This window comes from Chrysochloris asiatica, unplaced genomic scaffold (assembly GCF_000296735.1).
Source record: "Chrysochloris asiatica unplaced genomic scaffold, ChrAsi1.0 scaffold00115, whole genome shotgun sequence".
Taxonomy (NCBI): domain Eukaryota; kingdom Metazoa; phylum Chordata; class Mammalia; order Afrosoricida; family Chrysochloridae; genus Chrysochloris; species Chrysochloris asiatica.
In genome coordinates, this window is record NW_006408633.1 from 10,011,473 (window position 1) to 10,028,472 (window position 17,000).

Genomic DNA, 17,000 nt, shown 5'->3' on the forward strand with positions numbered 1-17,000 from the left:
AGAAAGAGTCCCCATTGAATAGTTTTCATCTTATCTAGATGGGTCTGGTGAAAAGAGATGGGGTAAGATTCTTATGATTCAATAGTGAATGATTGATATCATGACTAATTGCGACTGTCACAATTGTAAAGGTAGAAGTTTTGTAGCAAAAACAGGGGAGTGGTTAATCTTACAGTCCAGAAACAGAGGACACTAGGACCTTCAAGGGAGAAGAGCACATGTAGAATGTGGGACTTTATGCAAAGAAGCAGTGATGCCGGAGACGGAGGCAGAGATGGGGACATGGAGAGTGGGAGCTGCTGAGGACTCTGGATTCATGGGAAGAGACAGACTAAGAACTGGTGGCCAGGAGGCAGACTTGCAGAATGTACCCTTTGGAGATGTAAATTATTATATATGCCTGAGTGGTTTTTTCTTTTTTAAAAAAGCAAAAGTGAATAAAGAGAAATACTCTTAACTAATGGTACATGGGGGAGCTTATAATCATTGTAATGAAATAAGGTGTATGACTTGTTGAATGTAAAACAGATGATCTGCCCTGCAAACTTTCACTCAATCCACAATAAAAACCTTAAAAAAAAAAAGAAGAAGGAAAAGACCAAAATAAATGTTAGAAGAGACTCTGAAACTTGCTCTGCAGTGTAGATATGCCAAAGCAAATGGATGAAATGAAGAGGTAAAAGAGCTGAACAGAAAATTTCAAAAGACATCTCAAGAAGACAGTCAAATATTAAAATGATGTTTGTTGTTGTTGTTAAGTGCTGTTGAGTTGATTCCAACTCATAGAGACCTCACATAGGTTTCTGAGAAGCAGATGTTGGGTTTGAACTGCTGACCTTGTAGTCCTCCATCCAGTGTTTATCCTACAGTGCCATACCAGGAGAATACCAGAAAGATGTTTACCTGTGCTTGACTGACAACGCAAAGGCTTTCAATTGTGTGGATCAGGACATGCTATGAACAACATTGCAGAGAATAAGTCTTTCAGAACACTTAATCATGCTCATGAGGAACCTGTTTACAAAAACCGAGAAGCAGTCATTCAGACAGAAAAAGGGGATACCGAATGTTTTAAAATCAGGATAGCTGTGTGCCAGGGTTGTATTATTTCACCATATCTGTATGCTGAGCAAATAATCCACGAAGCTGGACCTCTTCTGAGTCACCCATTCCAGGGCTTCACCTGCAATTTTTCTTTTCTAATCATTCCAATACAGTCACATTTTATATTTTGGGATCTGTTCTGATTTTACTGCATTGGCCATGACTGAAGTGGGTTGAACTGGTTTGAAGCCTTGTCATGGAACCAGAAATGTAACTCTTCAAGTGTTATCTCACTTCCTACTTAGGCTCTGTCTCTCTTTTCTTCTAAAATTCAGATTCCTCTTAGAAGAGTTAAGCCCCCATCCATTTCTTCAATGACAAAGTGGGTCATTTGCTGGTAATCCTAAGCCATGAGAGAGTTCTGGGTACATTGTGGAGGCAGGTAGAGGCAAGTCAGAGCAAGGGAAGTACAGACCTCAAAGGGGAAATTTTCTATCTTCTTGATTCTGCCTTTGAGCCTCTCTTCTAGCACTCAGGCCTTTTTTGAAGTTTGCCTAAACTTTCCCTCTAGAGCTGAGAACACCCTTCTAGAATTACTTCCAAGTAGCCAGAATCATGACTGGCATGGTCTGGCCCTGTCTGTCAGATCCTGGCTGGAAGGCTCCCGAAGGATGCCTGAGGCCTTGTCTCAGTCCCATGAGACTACAAGTTTCTGTGGCAAATCATGGGTATGAGGAATGGTGCTTTGTTATGGAATGGAAATTCCCCATTGCTTGTTATTAACATAAGGAAGTTGAGACTTTGGATATTTCAGTGCCAGTCTTCTGATTTGGCATCAGGTAATAGGAAGTGTGTCAGAACCGACTCCACGGCACTTAACAACAACAACAAACAATAGGAAGTGTGTAGATGCAGCACTGTTCTGGGTTTCATAGACAACTTTTAAGTTGACCTTTTCCCCCTAATGCCTCCACCTCTTTTATCTTTCTCCTTCCTATTCAATAGTCTTTGATTAATTCTGTTGATCCTAGAAATCAAATTCTAAGGCAGGTTTGTAAGATAGCTAAAATTGAGATTTTTAATCTTCTCATATATCCCTTGTTGTTGTTAAGTGCTGTTGAGTTGGTTCCAACTAATAGTGACCCTGTATAGTGTTTCCTAGGAGCATCTGGTGGGTTTGAACCACCAACTTTGCAGTTAGCAGCCCAGGGCATATCCTACAATGTTACACGAGGAATCTGTAGATCCCCTGGTGGTGGTTATGTACCGTGGAGTCAGTTATGACTCATAGTGACCCTGTACAGGGTTTCCGAGGCTGTAAATTTTTACGGGAACAGAAAGCTTCATCTTTCTCCTGCACAACAGCTGGTAGTTTTGAACTACTGATGCTGAGGCTACCAGTCTAATTCATAACCACCACACTACCTTGTTGTTGTTGTTGTTAGGTGCCATCAAGTCAGTAACCTATGCACAGCGACCCTATGCACAACAGAACAGAACACTGCCCAATCCTGGGCCAACGTCACAATTGTTGCCATGCCTGAGCCCATTGATGCTGCCACTTTGCCAATCCATCTCGCTGGGGGTCTTACGTTTTTTTCTCTGACCCTCCACCTTACCAAACATGATATCCCTCTCTAGCAACTGGTCCCTCCTGACAAATATGTCCAAAGTATGAGAGACAAAGTTTGGCCATCCTGGCCTTCAAGGAGCACTCTGGCTGCACTTCTTCCAACACAAATTTGTTTGTTCTTTTGGCAACCCATGGCACTTTCAATATTCTCCTCCAATGCCATAACTCAAAAGCATCAATTCTTCTACAGTCTTCCTTATTCACTGTTCAACTTTCACATGCATATGAGGTTATTGAAAATACCATAGTTTGGGTCCGGTGCACCTTAGTCCTCAAGCTGACATCTTTGCTCTTCAACACTTTCAAAAGGTCTTGTGGAGCAGATTTGCCCAGTGCAATACGTTGTTTGATTTCTTGACTGCTGCTTCCGTAAGTATTGATAGTTGATCCAAGAAGAATGAAGTCCTTGACAACTTCAATATTTTCTCCGTTGGTAAGAATGTTGTTTATTGGTCCAGTGGTGAGGATTTTTGTTTTCTTTACATTGAGATGCAATCCGTACCGAAGGCTGTGCTCTTTGATCTTCATCAGTAAATGTTTTAAGTCCTCTTCACTCTCAGCAAGCAAGGTTGTATCATCTGCATATTGCTGGTTGTTAATGAGTCTTCCTCCAATCCGGATGCCACATTTTTCTTCTTAGAACCCAGCTTCTTGGATTATTTCTCAGCATGCAGATTGAATAAGTATGGTGAGAGAATACAACCTTGTCACACACCTTTCTTAATTTTAAACCATTTAGTATCCCCATGTTCTGTTCGAACAACTACGCTACCTAGTTCACCAAAAATATAGCTTCTTTGAAAAAGTCAGCAAAATGACATCATTTCAGTTGTCTGATAATAGTTGTAAAATTCTTGCTTGAACAAATTCAAGGGCAAGCAAGTAAGAAAGCAAAAGCATTCTTAATGATGTTTCCGTTCTATGGAATATTTTGTGTATGGAAGCAGAGTTGACCTGGATCTCATACAAAGAGTGGACACATCAAGTTGGCATTGATGGAGGAGTGTGAGTTTTTTTTTTCTGGAGGCTCTGGAAAGCCCAGTGTTGACCTGTTTTTATTATTTTTATTGCCTCCCTTGATGATAGACAAACAGGTCTAGCCTGGGGCCAACACACCAGCAGGAAATTTAAGTCACGGATAGTTACATTTTAAAAACTCCGGTTTTTAGAGGCTGCTCAATCATTGTAATTGATTGATGATAACATGGCAATGAGAACTCTTAAATCATTACAAGTGGGCAGATAAAGACAAATGGCTGGCAGTTTTGTTGGATGCACAGTTACCAACTCCCTGTGGTGTTCTGTTCGGCTCTCTGAAGGAGTAGCCTGCCCCTTATTTCATGCAACTTATGGCCCAGATGGGCTGCTTACAGAAAATCACCTCTTAAACCTGACAGTTCCGTTTGAGAAACAGCGTAGCATCATTTCCTGTGAGGTGGGAAAACATTACTGAAAAAGTTTGTATCCTTCCCCTTCTAAAACATATGTGTATTTAAAACTGAACAGCTATTGAGAAGTTTTCTTGCCATATTTTCTGTAATCAAGGCATTTCCCCTTTCCCCTAGCAAAAGGTAAGTATAGCTGAATCACATTATTTGATGAATCCTGTAAACCTCTTACGCTTTCCTTCTGTTGCTTCAGATAAATGCTAATCTATAAGAACTTTTAAGTACATGGCTCTTTTCTTCCCAAGACATAGGAAATGAGAGCTGGTCTAGTGGCATTTTAAAAAGCGGTAATTGAAGGGAAATACATGTGTCACAAGTACACAGCTCGGTAAATTTTTACTAACTCTACACACAGTGCAGTCAGCACCCAGATCAATAAACAAGACATTACCAATGGTCCCAGGAGCATCCCCTTTTAATTGCCTTCTAGTTACTCTGTCAGCTATTCATAAGGTTTTCAGTGACTAAACATTCGGAAATAAACAACATTCTTATCAATAGAGAAAAAAATTGAAGTTGTCAAGGACTTAATTCTTCTTGGATCAACTATCAACACTCATGGAAGCAGCAGTCAAGAAACCAAATGACGTATTGCATTAGGTAAATCTGCTGCCCAAGACCTTTTGAAAGTTTTGAAGAGCAAAGATGTCAGTTGAAGACTAAGGTGCACCTGACTCAAGCCATGGTATTTTCAATAACCTCATATGCATGTGAAAGTGAATAAGGAACAGTGAATAGGGACAGTGAATAAGGAAGACCCTAGAAGAATTGATGCTTTTGAGTTATGGTGTTGGAAAAGAATACTGAAAGTGCCATGGGATGCCAAAAGAACCAACAGATCTGTTTTGGAAGAAGTGCAGCCAGAGTGCTCCTTGGAGGACAGGATGGCCAAACTTCGTCTCTCATACTTCAGACATATTGTCAGGTGGGACCAGTTGCTGGAGAAGGATATCATGTTTGGTAATGTGGAAGGTCAGAGAAAAAGAGGAAGACCCCCAGTGAGATGGATTGGCAAAGTGGCAGCATCAGTGGGCTCAAGTGTGGCAACAATAGTGAGGTTGGCTCAGGATCAGGCAGTGTTTCATTCTGCTGTGCATAAGGTCGCTATGAGTCGGTACCAACTCGACTCAATGGCACCTAACAACAACAGTTACTCTCTGCTTCTATCTCCAAGGAGTTGTTGTTGTTAAGTGCTGAGGAGTTGGTTCTAACTCATAGGGAACACTGTATAGGGTTTCTGAGGAGCAGCTGCTAGGTTTGAACCACCAACCTTGGGATTAGTAGTCTAGTGCTTATCCTACAGTGACATACCAGGGAGGGACTTTTAAGAACACAGATTAGTTTTCTCTAGTTTTTTATATTTCATATAAATGGAATAATATAATATATTCATTTCTTGTCTTTCCCCTTTCATTCAATCTTTGTGAAGTTGATCCAGACTGGTTTTTTTTAGGAAACTCTAGATGACTTTCACTGTTGTATAGTGTTCCACTGTGTGAAGAGAGTACCATTTTTCTCTGTTGGCACATTCGTTAGGAGAGAAAGCTCATACACTATGGCTTCACTTCCACTGAGGACTTGAACATTTCTCAGTGCTCCACAGACAGAAAATTCCAGCTACTTCTAAGAGCCCCATTTTGGAATGCATATTTGAGAAACACTTTTATGCTTTGGAATTAGTTAGCTTATTCTGTATTAATTTTTTATTATTATTGTGAATTGAGTGATGATTTACATGGGAGAACATCCACTTTATGCCATCATTTCATTGCAATGATTACAGTCTCTTCTGTGCATCATCATTCAACAGTATTTGCTTCTATTCCCTCTGGTTTTTTTGTTTTGTTTTGTTTTTTGGGGTGGTGGTGGACAAGGTAATGGGTATACACAAAACACTCAGGAATATATAATCATTTAAACTACCAAAGGGCACATTCTGTAAGCCTGCCTCCTGGCCACCAGCATTTCAGTTCCTCTCTTTCCATAAATCCAGAGTCTCAGCTACTCCCTCTCTCCATGTCTTCACCTCTGCCTTCATCTCTGGTTTCACTGCTTCTTTGGATAGGGTCCTGCATTCTGCTTCTGCTCTTCTCCCTTGATGGTCCTAGGGTCCTCTGTTTCTGGACTGTTAGATGAACTACTCCCCCGTTTTTGTTATGTGTTAAATATTTTTATTACATTCTTCTAAAGTTCTTGCCTATCACTCATCCTACCAGAATTCTGGTCCTTTTTATTTCTGTCCTGTACTTAGACATATTCCTTCCCAAATACTTGTATCTGCCCCATTCTTACATTTTACTGCAATTCATCCCTCTCTGTGATCTCCTTTGAATGACCACCTCTTGCTCTGAACGGGTATTTTGTTTGTTTGTTTGTTCAGGCCCCAAACCTTGGTATAATTCGAGATTCTTCTCTTTCTCTGAAAGCCTACATCTAATCCATCAGTAAATTATTCTGTTTTTAGTTTCACATTGTCTCTATTGTTCTTACCCTGGCCTAAGACACATCTTTCCTTGTGTAGGTTATTGAAGTTGCTTCCTAACTAATTCCCTGCTTCTACCCTTGCCCCACCACAGTGTGTTCTCTTCACTGCGGTCTGAGTGATACCCCTTTTCAGACATAAGTTAGATCATGTTACTCCTCTGCTGCAAAGAACCCAGGACTTCAATTTTAACTGTGGGCTACATGGCCAGAAATGAACTGTCCTTTTCTTGGTCTTTTCTCTTATCACCCTCCCACTTCCTTAGTTCTCAGTTACACTGGTCTCCTTACTGGTTGGAAACACAGGAAACATGCTGCTGCCTCAAGATCATGCCACTTGCTGTTCCCTAGCCAAGGACACCTTTCCTTGAAATACTGACATGTCTGACTTTTCTTTTTTCTTCTTTCCTTTCTCCTTCTCTTCTTCCCTCTAGCTTCCTTCTCTCCCTTCTCTTTTCCCTTCTAATCCTCATTTCCTTCTCTGCCTTCCTCCCTCCCTTCACTCACTCCCCTCTTTCTCTTCTCCCTTCTTTCCCACTTTCTTCCTTCCTTGCTCAAATATCACTACTAAAACAGCACAAGTTTCAGCCTTCACTCTTTATTCCTGTGTTAGTTTTCTGTGGTGGCATAATAAATTGCCACCAAGTTTAGCAGTTTACAACAACTCAAACTTATTAGCTCACAGTTCTGTAGGTCAGAATTCTGGGCATGGGACGGGTGGTTCTCTGCTCAAGGTCTTACAAAACAAAAATCAAGTTGTCAGCCAGGCTGCATTCTCATCTGGAGTTCTCAGTCTTCTATGTTCTCTCAGCTTGCTATAGATTGCTACCAGAATCTAGTTCCTAGTAGTTGTGAGAAGTCTCTGTTTACTTGCTGGCCAAAGCCAGTATCTCAGCTCAGCGCCTGGATGCTACATTCCTTGCTACTTGGTCTCCTCTGTCTTCAAAGAAACCAAATGAAGAGTCTCCCTTGTGGTGAATCCTTCTTCTGTTTTGAGTATCTTTCTCCAGGAAGGGTCCTGTGCCTTTTAAGGACTCATCCAGTTTAGGTAAGACATACCAAAAATAAGTTCTCTTTCTGAAAGTTAACTATACAATATGACATAATGTCATCATGAGGATGCCCTATTGTCTTCACAGGTCACCCCTACATTCCCATTATGGACCATTGAGAGTCATATTAGAATTCTGCCTACCAAACACCCCTCTACCTCTATCACCACTTGACATGACAAATTTATTTATTTGCTTATGGTCTGTCTCAATCTCCTTGAGTATAGAAATTATGTTTCATTCACTAGTATATCCTTATAGAATATACAACAAATATGTAGTAGTTGTTGTTGTTAAGTGCCATTGAGTCGATTCTGACCCATAGCGACCCTGTATAGAATTTCCATGGAGCAGCTGGTGAACTTGAACCACTGACCTTGCAGTTCAAACAGCTTTGCAGCCTGGAGCATTAGCCCATAGTGCCAGTAACCATATAAATATCTTTTGGTGATTTAAAGAATGCAGTGTTGCTTTTGTGTAGATTCTCCATATTCTCCTTTATTCTTTGTGTGACTTTACACTTTTTAATCTATATATCCTCCTACCCAAAAAATCCAAAATAAAAGACTTTTGGTGATGAGGCCATAAACCCATAAACTAAGGCAATCTCCTCTTCTCTTCCTTCCCCATACTTATTGGGTGAGGTGGTCTGGCCTATTCCTGGCTCCCTGGTTATTTCTGACTAACCACCTACTGAAGAAGTCAGAATGGGTGCTGGAAGCTTAGCCTGCAGAGCAGAAGCAAACTGTGACCTGAAGCAGAGGGGATATTAAAACACCCGGTTCAAGGGGACAGACAAAGAGGCAAGAACCAAATTCAATAACAGCATACTAGCGGGCTGTGGAAGATGGGGATATGAAGTGAGTGGGTGTTGGAGATGACAATTAGACAAATTCCTTAACCTCATTGTGCCTCATTGTCCTCAGTTGTAAATGGGAATAAAAATCATTGCTACCTCATAGGATTATTGTGAAGATAAAAGGTTTAATTCTATGTATAATGCTCAAAGTAATGTGTAGCATGTAGCAAACACTCATTGCCTGTTAGTTATAATAGTTATACAAAGGCAGGGCCCCAGGCCATTGTGCTGCTAAGGGAACTGAGACTACTCAGACAACATCTACACCATGGATTTGACACTTTCCTCCTGCTGCTTGTCCTCTGAAACCCACACCATAGTCCTCAGTTCGTTCTGCAATATTTTGCAGCTGTTCCTAGAGACCGTTTCTCCTTTCTGGTCACTTCAGCATCTGGTCCCTTTTTGTGCATTTCTCTCTGGCTACCTTTCTCACTTAGAAAGTAGTGCACAGCAACAATTGTACGGTGTGTACAACACACAGTGGGGCTGACAGCCACACAGAACTGGAGGCCCTATGCAGTTTTCCCTCAGGCTAGGAGGGACAAACATGGCACAGTGACAATCTGGATGGGAAAATCTGCTGTCACATTTGTGGCTGAAACTGCATATCCCCCAACCACCTGAAACTTTAACTTGCCTGAGGTTCCAAGGCCAGTCTATGGAGCTGTAATTCACTAGAATGCCTCTGATGTTTTTAGCTCAAAGCAGGTCTTGCTCTTATTTTATTTCCCTATTGTCTCATTAGCTGAGTACCCTGGGCTCTTTATCATGGTCAGAATCCTGGTCCCACACCCTGTCCTAAGGATCTGCATTCCTCCATGCCTGAACCCTGAATCCCTAATAACTGGAAGGTACTAGATAGGAAATGTAGAGGACCAGCTGTGGGTTTTGGGGTAAGACAGTCGTGGGTTTGGATCCCCAGCTCAACTAATTATTGGCTGATGTCCTTTCCCTACCATTGTTTTCTCTTTTGAAACAATATCTATGCTGAAGGGTAATTGGGAGGATTAAATGAGATAGTCTACAATTATGTCTTTATAAATTTTCAACTCTTTCTAATATCAGCTACTTCATTATAGAGACAAGCATAGTTTTAAACACACTATTTTCAAAAGCTTGAGCAAGATGTAGGAGATTCCATTTGGAGGACGATTGTTAGCTAGTTAGCTACTGCTGCTATAACAGAAATGCCACAAGTGGAAATGTTTTTCTCATAGTTTATGAGGCTGGAAGTCTAAATTCAGAGACTCTGGAGAAAGGTCCTAATCTCATTTCAGCATTGGTAGGTCCAGCATTTCTTAGAGATCACCGTGTGTCTTAGCAGCCAGTTTTTTCTGGATCCAGAAGCTTCACAGTGCAGAGAGCCAATTCCAAAGGACACACTACACTACCAATGCTTCCTTATTACTATTATTGTCTAAGCTTTGTATTGTGAATTGAGTGAAGGTTTACAGAGCAGATCATCAATTTCACATTCAACAAATCATATGTTTTGCTTCATTATATGGTTGCAATGTCCTCCATGCACCAACAGTTAACATTTGCCTCTGTTCACTCCAAGCACTGCATTCTTCCTGTGTCTCCTGCCACCCCCATATTTCCTCTGCCAATCTCCCTCCAGTTGTATGTTACCTGCCCCATCACCCATATTAATGTGTGCCTACCCTCCAGTGCATGTATAAAAAAAACACACAGAGATATATAATCGTTTAAACAACCACAGGGCAAATTCTGGAAGCCAGTCTCCTGGCCGCCAGCACACAGCCTTTCTCTTTCCATGAGTCTAGAGTCCTCAGATGCTAAGTCTCTCCATGCCATCACCTCTGCCTCCATCACTGGTGTAGCTGCTTCTCTGGTTAAGGTCCTATGTTCAGCTAATGCTCTTCTCTCTTGATGGTCCTAGGGTCCTCTGTTCCTGGAATGCAAAGTTAACTGCTCCCTCCTTTTTGTTATACAACCTCTACCTTTACAGTTGTGACAATCACAATTAGGTATGATAACAACTACTCACTATTGAATCAATGAACCCCATCCACATCTCCTTTCACCCAAGCCATCTAGACAAGAGGAAAACTATTCAGTGGGGATGCTACCTTCCCCTGCACACTCTGAAACTAAACTCCCTCTTGAAAACTTGTAAGCCAGCCACTTCATGCCTTTTTACCCCCTCCCTGCCTTCTATTTTAGGTAGCCAATGGCTAAGTTGCCCGTCCATATCAGGCCTATGTTCAGAGGGGATAGACTTGATCCTTGATGTGAAGACAATCACTCAGTTGGTACTTTGAGCTTCTACATCCATAAGTATAGGTCAAGTTCATTAAACTGTAGCAATTTACACTTGTTTCCTTTATCAAATCATCAAGCCATCAAAGCTGGGTCAAATAAGTACTATTTGCAAGTTTGGGCATTCTGTGTGTCTCCTCTCATTTAATATCAGCTGGATGCTTCACTTTCAGCTCTACCCCAATGCTTCATTCTTGGTGTTAGTGGGTCCCTCTGAGTTCTGCTTGCTTCTTTACTTTCTTTTATATCTCAAAAGAGATTGACTAAAGATACAACCTAATCCTTTAGATTGCATCCAGTCTCACTGATATCATAGGAATGAGGATTTACTACACAAAAGAAAACTGCATCAGATCCAGATAATAATTCGAGAACTAGATTATATGAAGAAGAACATGGTATCAGGCTTGGAGCAAGACTCATTAACAACCTGCAATATGCAGATGATACAACTTTCACTTGCTGGGAGCAAAACAAATTCTTCCTTAACAATTTGCTGCAGAGGATCCCCTGAAGTATTATTCTGAGTACATGATCGGCAAGAAGCTTCCTCCTAGAGGAATACCTGGTATTGATTTCACAGATCCTAAACAGCTGTCAGAATTTACTAGGAAGAAGTCTAGAACGAATAAAGCATATAACCCAGAAGCAATTGCCTGTCCTCAGAGTGGATGCACGAGAAAGTTTAGGGATACATCTGCCTTGAGAAAGCATCTCCTAGTTTATGGTCCCCGAGACCACGTAAGTTCAGAATGTGGGAAAGCTTTCTTTGAGAAGTTAAAATGAAAACGTCATTTTCTGGTTCACATTTGACAGAAGCCGTACCAGTGCACATTTGAAGGGTGCAGAAAGCGCTTTTCCCTGGACTTCAATTTGCGTACGCATGTACGAATCCACACTGGGGAGAGACATTTTTGTGCCCCTTTCAAGGTTGCAACAAGAAGTGTTGAACTGAAAGCTCACATCTTAACTCACGCGAAGACCCAAAAAAAGAATCAATGAAAAAGATTCCTTAAACAGGATAAGCCTCTTAAGACAAGAGTGATTGAGAGTAAATACGCCTCTTGGTTATTGCTTTTGGAAGATAATTTTAAAATCAAATATGCCTAAAGGCCATAACTTTTTAGTTTTCAACTATCTAGTTCCTGTACCTTTAAATGTTACAGTACTAGAGATTGAAATTTTTGCTTTAGATTGTAAATAACTGAGTGAATAGTTTTCTATTTCAAAAAGTAGATATGATTTTGATTCTTTTTTTTATGATTGTATCAAACCCATGTTGAAATCATTTAGATGTGAGTTTGGTATATGATAAGTGTTATCCAGTTCAGTTCATTTTAGATCTTAGAAGTTAACATTCTAAAATATGCTAAATCTGAAGATAAAAACTAAGAAAACTATGAAGAGATCATTAGTTACCTGTGTAACTAGCAAAAGAGAAAATGTGCAAAAATATATTTACAGGAACAAAAGAGAAGACCAAAGATAAGAGGGAAATCCTAAAATATGAAACAGTTTTCTCTTTTTCCATAGGTAGAATGGCATATTTATATACTATGGGAGAAAATTCAGAGAAAGCAGTTACATATCTTGAATTCTTTTAATAGGTTTTGGGAATAGCAGCAATATACTAAACATGCATATTCATTTTAAGCTGAATCTTGATTTTTTAAAATGCTAGAATATAAAAGCAAGACTGTATTAAAATCAAGGGGGAGGGGAGGCACACTTTTTCACTTCAGTGTGAATGAACTGTTCCTGTAAATTATTCTGGAAATTTATTAATGGCATTTATATTATCATTTCTATAGGAATGTAGGTCCTGCGTCTCAAGTCTGACATAAAAAGAATGGTGGGTACAGAACCCATTTTACAGTTTGGAACTTCCTATAAACCAAACATTCAAATATAAAATTTAGGATGAACTGTTGTATTTGAGAATGATAAAATACATTTGTCTAGGGTTTGCTTTTTGCCTTGATTTGTATGATGGTCCCTGTGGATTTCTACATTGGGGATGAATTGGGATGGCAGCTGAAGCTTAAACAAGACATGAAGTAGGAGCAACAACAGTAGTGTGTGACTACAAGCTCTTGACATACCCTGGGATCAAGCTTGGCAGCCAGGACTGGAGGTTAATTTACTTTTTTTAGATTACTTTCTGGAGCTCAAAAGCTCAGTTTTAAGAAATTTGAAGCTTATATTTACAATACAATCAATATTAATCTTAATGGTGCTAAATGCTGTCAAGTTGATTCCTACTCCTAGCCACCCACATAGGGTTTCTGAGAAGTGGCTGGTGAATTTGAACCGCCGACCTTATGGTCCAATGCTTATCCTACAAGGCCATACCAGGACTCCATATTAATCTTACCCAAACCCAAATCCATTGCCATTAAGTTGGTTCTGGTTCATAGCAGATAGCAGCCCTATAGGATAGAGGACACCCCCATAGTGTTTTCACAGCTATAATCTTTACTGAAGTAGACTGTCACATACTCCTCCCGTGGAGCAGTAAGTGCCGTTGAGCCATTTCCAACTCATAGCAACCCTGTATAGGATTTCTGAGGAATGGCTGTGGTTAGCAGTTCGCTGCTTATTCTACAGTGCCACAAACACTAAACTTAGAACACGGTTATATATCTGGGTTCCCAGGCTTGGTTAAATTTTGTCTTAGGAACAGGATATTACTTGACTCTTGCCTTGTTTTTTTCTGTTTATTTCTTTCCCAAAGAGGAAAGCTTGTGTAGATAATAACTTTCCTCGTTCCCTCATTTGTTAATTAATGAAGATATGGAATCAGAAATCTTATGTTTCCATATGTTGGCATTTTACAAACCTCAAATCCTGATGAGTGAATAAATATTTTCCTAATTTTACTCTGGTAAAAAACTAAAAACAAAAACAAAAAACAACCCTATAGGGTCAGAGAAAAAGAGGAAGACCCCTAACGAGATGGATTGGCCAGGTGGCATCACTGATGGACTCAAGTGTGGCAGTGGTAGTGAGGTTGGCCCAGGATCGGACATTGTTTCGTTCTGCTGTGCATGGGGTCGCTATGAGTCGGTTCCGACTCGATGGCACCTGACAACAATGAGGGTTGTTATGAGTCAGAATTGACTTGATAGGACACATCCCTTTCTATCTCATCCTGAAAAGATCCCATTGACTCCCTAGTGGTTCAGGTACTCCACTGCGATTCTTATTCATGCTGGTGTTTGCTTGTTTATATAGTTACTGGATGGGTCTAAAATGTCTAAAGAAAGACTGGAAATTTCTGAGGAAGAAACACCTGGCAAGCTACTTTAGAAAAAATCAGCCAATGACAGCCGCATGGACCACAAGAATCCAGTCCTGGTGTGTCTGGGTCACCATGAGTCAGGGCCCGACTGGAGAACAGCTAATACACCAGCATGTGCCAGACTCTGGGCCTGGGCTGTGTGTCCTTGCATAGAGAGTCTCCTGCCTAACCTCACACAAACCAGCTAGATGAGTTTCCTGTTGCTGCTGTAGTAATTTGTCACAATTTTGATGGTTTAAAACAACACAAATTTATCACCCTAACCCAGGTTGACATCAAGGTGCTGGTTTGAGTTCTTTTTTGGATGCTCTTGGGGAAAATCCATTTCCTGGCCTTTTCCAACTTGTAGCGGCTGCTTGCATTTCTTGGCTCGTGGCCACTTTTCTTCATCTTCAAGCCAACAACATTGCGTCTCTGGCCCTTCTTTATTGTTGCATCTTTCTCTGGATAGCTTGGAAAGGCTCTTGGCTTTTAAGGACTCATTAGATTGGGCCTACTCAGATAACCCAGAATAATCTCCCCAGTTAAAAATCTATAACCTTAACTACAGACGTAAAGCCCCTTGAACCACATAAGGTAACGTACTCACAGGTGCCAAGTACTAGGGCATGTGCCTCTGTGGAGGACCATTATTCGGTTTCCCACCATCCTTGGAAATGTGCACTAAGTCCTTGTTGAAAAAATGAAGGAAAGATTGTGAACCAGGGCTCATTTCAAAGGGCTTTGCTCTTTCCTGATATTGAAAACTCATTGCTGAGGTGCCTCTAGAGTTTAGGTGTTTTTCTGCTGTGTTTCCAAACTACTTGCATACCTCCACTAAAGTACTGCTTTACTGCTATGTCACAGCTGGTTGTTCCAACCACCCCATCACCTGTCAGTTCCTTGAATCTTGTGTTTTGCTCTAATTTTTGTATGTCCAGATTATCGCACAGTGTCTGGCAGATAGTGTGTACATGATTAAAACTTGTCAACGAACACACACATGCCAAGTGACATTTTTGCAGTTGCGTGACCGTATAAAGAAGCCAGTTGTCTAGAGAAACAAAGCACCTTTAATTCTGGGAATTAAAATCCTGTGGCAGTCCATTTGCTTACACTGATGTTTTGGGCAGTAGGAACTTAGACATTCCCTCAGCTCTCCACTGCACATACAGTGGCAGAATTAAGGCTTGGGAGAGTTGTGGAGATGGGTTTTGTAGCAGCGGTTTAGTGTCTTGGAGTTTCCTGCTTGTCAGCATACTGTATGCCACACAGGGCAGGTATGGAGCCAGCCTGCCTGCTCTGCAGGCTCATGGGGTTGGTGGAGTGTATGTATGGGGGTTGGGTAATGGCCTGCTTGCTCCTCATGCCTGCAGAGGCAGCCTGTGAGGAAACTGACTCTGATTTTGCAGAGGCGTTTTAATTCAATCCCAAAGTCAACTTTCCTAAAGACAACATACATTTTACAGAGGGCCTTTTGTATGGAGCTACTGGAAACTTCTTCAAAAATAACAGGAGTCTCAGCTGCAGAATAAACAAAAGGTTTTGTCACTCTAGACACAGTTCCAGTCTCCCGGCTCCCACTAGTAGGTCCATTTATATCCAAAAGAACAGGAAACTCAATCCTGGGTACTTATAAAGAGGGCATTTTTGCTTCAGTCGTGGTTTGCTCTGTGTGCACTTTTTAAAATGCAATGTTTAATAATGTTTATATTGCCTTTGACCTTTTACTAACTGTTATAGTTAAGTTCCAAGATGTGGTTTTAAACCCAGGATTGGTAGGCTGCCTCTCGCTCCTTTGGGGCCTCTAGCTTCCTATTCCTAGAAGGTATCTCATTCCCTTACTAACCATGATAATCTGCCTGCTGGGTAAGAAAGCAGCCTGTGGAATGTTGGGTGGTGGTGGTGGTTAAGTAAGTGCCATTGAGCCAGTTCTGGCTCATAGTGATCCTGTGTATGGTTTCTGATGAGTGACTGGTAGGTTTGAACTGCTGACCTTGTGGTTAGCAGTCCAGTGCCAGTGCTTATCCTACAACATAATGGTAAACTTGATCATCTGACCAAGGCAACCCTGCTGCCGCCTGCCCCCTCCCCCAAATATACCCACACTTCTTTTCGTAGTCATATTTTTGGCAAGCAAATCATTAAGTAGAGCCCACATTCAAAAGAGTAAGCGTTGAGTTCCATAGAAGAGAGACTATTTACATAAATTCTAAGAATGTATGAAAGCTATATCCTCTCTCCTATATATATTTATTTCTTGAGTAACTTATATCAGTATGGCTGATTGGATGGTTATTTGATACTTTGGGTCATAATCCAATACTGCATTATTTATTTTGTTACTTAAATTGGTCCACCTTTGGTCATTCAGTTGTCGCCTGTTCTCTCAACATGCTTCCATTCTTTTGGTTGTTGAGCCTTTAGTTAATTTCTGGTGCTACAAGGTCTTCCAAGCCCATCTTGCATTGTTTTGCCCATCTTGAGAACCACCATTTCTGTAAGTATCCCTGGCTACTTTTGTTGGAGAATGCTATTACAAACTTAGGTCTGGCTGTTGGATGTGCTCATTGCCACTAGGGGTATCCCTATGCTGTTGTTGTTCTCAGGTGCCATCTAGTCACAACCGACTCATAGTGACCCCATGCACAGCAGAATGAAACAATGTCTGATCCTGGGCCAACCTCACTACCTCTGCCACACTTGACACCATCAATGATGCCACCTGGCCGATCCATCTCATTGGCAGTCTTCCTCTTTTTCTCTGACCCTCCATCTTACCCAGCATGACATCCTTCTTTAGTGACTGTTCCCTCCTGACACTATGTCCAAAGTATGAGAGACGAAGCTTAGCCATCCTGGCCTCCAAGGAGCACTCTGGCTGCACTTCTTCCAAAACAGATCTATTGGTTCTTTTGGC

The 17,000-nt window shown here is 41.1% G+C and overlaps 1 protein-coding gene and 1 pseudogene across 1 annotated transcript in view; both read left to right on the forward strand.

The window, feature by feature from the left end:
* Positions 1–11,802, forward strand: part of LOC102815102 — a 49,008-nt pseudogene extending 37,206 nt beyond the window's left edge.
* The window catches only part of SCFD2 (sec1 family domain containing 2), a 668,469-nt gene that overhangs the window by 220,364 nt on the left and 431,105 nt on the right, over positions 1–17,000 (forward strand). The window lies entirely within an intron of this gene.